Genomic DNA, 5943 nt, shown 5'->3' on the forward strand with positions numbered 1-5943 from the left:
TGGAGAAAATTTCCTATTCATCATCGACACCTTGACCAAGTAGAGATTCAAGGATACGATTCATAGGTAAGACCTAGTCCTATCCCATAGGGGGAGCGTGATCTTCTAAGAATCAAATCACCCATAGGGTAATTGATCATAAATTGGGCAACTACTAGACTTGATTTCTAGAGGCAACGCTTTTTCCCTCATCCATGCAAGGCACAGTCGCGCTAGCCTAGTCTTCTAGAATAGAGTTGCCCAAGAACCTATTTATCTAGCGTAGGGCTTTCACTTAATCTGTTAGAACGCTACCCGACTAATCGGATCCACCCGTTCGTAGGATGGTGCCATTGGGGCATTCCATCCTCCCACTTTCCACCCTACTCACATGTTAATTTGTTTTCTAATTAATCCTACCACACTAATTGACATAAATAAACATGTTCCTTAATTAAGGCCCTTTTCACAAGGTTTGTTAAAACAGTCTTTTTCCACAATACAATAATGCCAAAGATATATATAAAAAGGTTATACATGAATCAATTCCATACAAGCCAAACCGACTCTCTTATTCTTTTCCTTTATACTGCCGATGATCTAGAATTTGGTCTTCCAGTCTCTACATGCTGGGCAAAACCCTATGGGACCATCCTCATCGTCGGCCGCCGCTGGGGCGAGGACTCAAGCCTGCCTGTCACCCTCTCAGGCTCCATTTCTCAATCCTCCCGTCCCTCAGAGGGATGTCTGCACACTAGGGTGGGCTTATTCACCGCACTAGCCTGGGCCCTCAGAACTAGACAGCATCATAATCTCTCACCTCAATCGACGAACCTTATTCTCCCAATGGTATGAGGGATACCTTGGGCCATTCTCGGGCTTTGCTAAAACGATGCCGCCTGGCTACACAAGCATGGAACAGAGTTAGCATCGAAGCCAGAAAAAACTTGCACTCTTTAAGGTAACAATTTCAATGTAATTCATTGAATATAGCATCACTCAATTCGTAACTTCATACAATTTTATGTCATTATTTTAAAAGAAAAAGATACACATTTATTAACACTAATATTAAAAAAAACTCTTCTTTAACAGATAACCAAGCTAACCTGGCCACCATTTCCTTGAGGAGCTTATAAAGGGAGGGTTAGAGCCGCATCCGCAGCGTCTTCTCTAATCTCGTTGTTGTGCACTCCTCCCGAGGTAATATTCTGATGTTTCCGAGAAGGGACCATCTTGGATGTTGTCTTGTAGGGCTCGCCGTTGCAGTCAAAACGCTCCAGTCAGATCTCAATTCTGAGATCGTTTGCTCACCATATGAGCAAAAGACCACAGCGCATGAACCCTCTCTAAGGCAAAAACCTCTTACTAAAGTCCACACAAATGGGGGGTGGGGGGGGAATTGTGAGATATCCTTAACACTAAAACGTTTTGCTGAAGAAGGGGAGAAGGGCTACTGTAAGTCTCTTCACATGGGGGGGAGAGAGAGAGAGAGAGAGAGAGAGAGAGAGAGAGAGAGAGAGAGAGAGAAGAGTATGGAGGAAAATTGCCTTATCTGAAAAGTGGCAAATGAGGGGGTGTGGAGAGGGGTGGCTGTACTACAACAAGTACACTGCATAGGAATAGACGACGGTACGGACGACGGCACAACAGAGCATAAGCTACGTAGAAATGCCTATTGTCCATGGAGCACCCCAGGGGTTTATATAATTATGGGGTACGGGTATGGGCGTTGTGCAAAGCAAGGATGAAAGGACGGTGTACTAGCAAAGGCTGTAGATCAGTGGCCTGCATGGCTCTAGGGAAAAGGTACGGTGTCGGTTAACAGGGAAAGGAGTGGTACGCATGTACCTTATCTGGTTAGGGGTAGCATGGGTGTCCACGTAGCGATACATGTGAACCACACAAAGGGCGGCCGTTCTTTGGTTCTTGTGCGGCCATCGTACTTGCATCCTGGTAAGTGTGTATGGTCCAAATTTTTGGGGCGGGGTCCCCAAATTTGGGACACCAACCTTGATTTGCATGCCGGACCACCCCGAGGGGGGTTTTGTCCGGGATGTTCTCCTGGTCGTTGAGGTGTAGACCGCTCGTCGATCGCACGCCTGGTCGTGCATTTATTAAGGTTTAAAGGTTGTCGCTTTTTAACTAAAAATAATTAAAGTTTGCGTATAAGCTTGATCCAGTGTCCGTTTTGGATGTTGTAAAATCCTATATTAGAGTAAAATCGCATGCAGATTCCAAATTTGGACTCAAAATTTGAAGATTCTAAGTAGAAATGACTCATTAAATAAAATCATTGATTGCTATACCATAAAAACTCATAAATTTATCTATTACATGGACATTTCTTTATTAGTGAAGATGGGTATGTTACATCCTTCTCCCCTTAAAGAAATCGAGATGTCCTCATCTCGTTCATGAATTGGAGATAATCCTTTAAGAGTGTAGCTTCATCTTCCCAAGTTGCATCCTCTTCAGGGTAATCTTTTCACTATACTAGATGTTCTACAAGAGTTCTATTTCAGAGTTGCCTTTCCCTAGAATCTATGATGCTACTGGGCTGTAATTCAAGGACTCCTTGAGTAGGGATTACAACTTGTTCATCATCAAGAATATGATCGAGACTGGGTACATAATCCTTTAAGAGTGTAGCTTCATCTTCCCAAGTTGCATCCTCTTCAGGGTAATCTTTCCACTATACTAGATGTTCTACAAGAGTTCTATTTTAGAGTTGCCTTTCCCTAGAATCTATGATGCTACTGGGCTGTAATTCAAGGACTCCTTGAGTAGGGATTACAACTTGTTCATCATCAAGAATATGATCGAGATTGGGTACATAAGGTTTTAACAAACTACATGAAATACGTTGTGGACTTTGATATGGGCTGGGAGTTGGAGTTTATAGGCATTTTTACCTAGACACTTGATAATTGTATAGGGACCACAATACCTAGGGCTGAGCTTCTTATATTTCCCAAGTGATAGAGAACTTTGTTTGGGTCGCACTCGTAGAAGAACTTTGTCTCCTTCCTTGAAGATCCTTTCAGACCTCTTGGTGTCAGCATAAAGCTTTTGTCGATCTTGGGCAGCTTAAATATCCTTTTGGATTGCCTTGGTTTGTTCCTCCATCTCTTCGAGCATTTTCCTAGATGCCTCAACTCTTATGGTCGGATCAGAGAAATTTAGAGGAGACAAGCATTCTTGCCCATAGAGTGCTTTGAATGGTGACATTCCTATGCTCTGATATTGTAGGCAAATTCTACCAGAGGAAGGTATTGAATCCACCTTCTTGGTTCTCGTCCACAATATGCCTTGAGAATGTCTTCAATTACGTGATTGACTCTCTCAGTGTCTGGCCATCGTCGTCGGTCTCTGGATGATAAGCTGTGCTAAAGAAAAGTTGAGTTCCCAGGGCTTGAAATAAGGACTGCCATAACTTTGAAGTGAAGTCACAATCTCGGTCACTTACTATCCTTTTTGGGAGACCATGAAGTTTGAGGACTTCCTTGATGAATATTCGAGCAACATCAGAAGCTTTGAAGGTCTTCTTTGCTGGTATAAGGTGAGCTACTTTGGTAAGTAAGTCCACTACTACCAGAATGGAGTCATATTCTCCTTGAACAGTGGAGAGACGTGACAAAATCCATACTAATGCACTCCCACTTCATTTGGGGAATATCCACAAGGGTTGAAGTTTCCCAGGCATCTTGACCCTTTCAGCTTTGATCCTTTGGCATGAGAGACATTGCTTCAAGTATCGAAGGACATCATTTTTCAAGCCTGCCCAATGAAAGCTCCTTCTTATGGCATTTAATGTTTTTGCATAGCCTAGGTGTCATCATGAGCTTCATGGAGGATTAGTTTCCTTAGGGATACATAGCCTGTGATTGAAGTAGAGGCTTCCTTCATGAGTGGAGTATCCCTTGATTAGATTCTTGTCTTTCTCTGAATTTCCCCCTTCTTCTACTAACTTCATCATCCTTTGATAATCTAGATCATGAGATGAGACTTCTTCCACCTTGACCAGTATGGGATTATTTGGCATTGAAATTGCACTTAAGAAAGATTTGCGGCTAAGTGCATCTGCTACCACATTATCTTTCCTAGGGTGGAATTTGATGTCGAAGTCATATTCTTGTAGAATTTCAATCCATCTCCTTTGCTGCATGTTGAGGTTAGGCTGGGGTGAAGATCCACTTCAGATTTTTGTGGTCAATTACAAGCTAGAATTTGCACCCCAAGAGATAATGTCTCCATAATTTGAGGCAATGAACAACTACTAGGAGCTCCAAATCATGGGTGGCATAATTTACTTCATATTGCTTCAGCTTGCGGCGGCGGGAAGTATAAGTGACTGGTCTTCCTTTTTGGCCTAAGACACCACCAAGTGCTAGACTACTGGCATCAGTAACCACTTCAAATTCCTTGGTGAAATCAGGAAGTTTTAGGACTGGGGCAATGACCTTGAGCTGATCAAAATTGTTTTGATGGATTGGCAGCCACACTATTTTGCAATCCTTCAATTCTTAAGAAGATCCGTCAAAGGTGCAGCTACCAAGGCATAATCTTTGATAAAAATCCTATACCATCCCGTGATTCCCAAAAACCCACGAACTTCACGAACTGATTTAGGGGGTGGCCACTCCAGAATATCTTTGACCTTGGCACAGGGTCTACTGAAATGCCATCTTTGGAGACGATGAACCCAAGATACTCAATTTGATGAGTAAAGAAGGTACATTTGCTCTTCTTGGCATAGAGTTTGTGTCTGCTCAACAAATGTAGAATTCTATGCACATGATCCTCATGCTCTTTCATTGATTTGGAGTAGATTAAGATGTCATTAAAAAAAACAAGCACAAATTCATCCAAGTAAGGATGGAATATATCTTACATTAGGTGGTTGAAGGTTACAGGAGCATTGGTTAACCCGAATGACATTACAATAAACTTATAGTGGCCAGAACGGGTATTGAAGACTGTCTTGGGTATATCTGCTTCCTTGACTTTGATCTAATAGTAAACCAGACCTCAAATCTATTTTTGAGAAGACTTTGGCCCTATGAAGCCTGTCAAGAAATTCGTCGAATGCGAGGGATAGGATACTTATTCTTGACAGTGACTTGATTTAACCCTGGATAATCTATGCAGAGGCAGAGAGTTTCGTCCTTTTTTTGGAAAAGGACAGGTGTCCCCCAACAAGGAGAGCTACTGGGGCGTACGAATCCTTGCTTAATGAGTTGGGAAAGTTGCTCTTTAAGTTCAATGGCTTCAGGAAGGGACATTTTATAGGGCATTTTTGAGGGACATTTTATAGGGCATTTTTGAGACGGGTTGAGCTCTAGGGATCACCTCGATTTCATGATCGACTTCTCAAGGAGGCAGTAGCCCTGTAAGCTCGTCTCATGGAAGATGTCAAAGAATTCTTAGAGCCAAGAGGGTTCTGTGTCCTTACTAGGTTCAATGGCTTTGTTGAGCTTGACTAAGAAAACTTGCTGACCCTTACGTGTTCCCTTGAGAAGAAGATGTTTTGCCTTGACTACCCTAGATTTAGGTTTTCCTGTTATCCCTTGGACGGATATTACTTGGCCATGCTCATTTTCAAAAGTGATACTCCCCTGGTTACAATGAATGCTAGCTTTGTTTACAATTAACCAATCCATCCCAAGGATTCCATCATAAATTCCTAATGGGGGCAAGACTGTAAAGTGGCCAGAGTTCGCTCTCAAAATCAAGGTTTCCTATAGAGTGGCGAGATACTACTTCTTTCCCACTGGCTAACTCTACAGTCATTCTTCTAGCTGTTTTTTGACCCAAGTTTAATTTTTGCAAATAGCCAAGAGAAAGAAATGAATGGGTACTACCACAATCAATCAAAAGCTGGAATGGCTTTGATGAGTGGCTGGGGTTTGGATTATACCAAATTGTTTATTCGGACCTTGGTGTTCTACTACCGCATGGACG

The sequence above is a fragment of the Cibotium barometz genome, chromosome 14 (genome assembly GCF_041138505.1).
Source record: "Cibotium barometz isolate CiBa-2024 chromosome 14, ASM4113850v1, whole genome shotgun sequence".
Classification (NCBI taxonomy): Eukaryota; Viridiplantae; Streptophyta; class Polypodiopsida; order Cyatheales; family Cibotiaceae; genus Cibotium; species Cibotium barometz.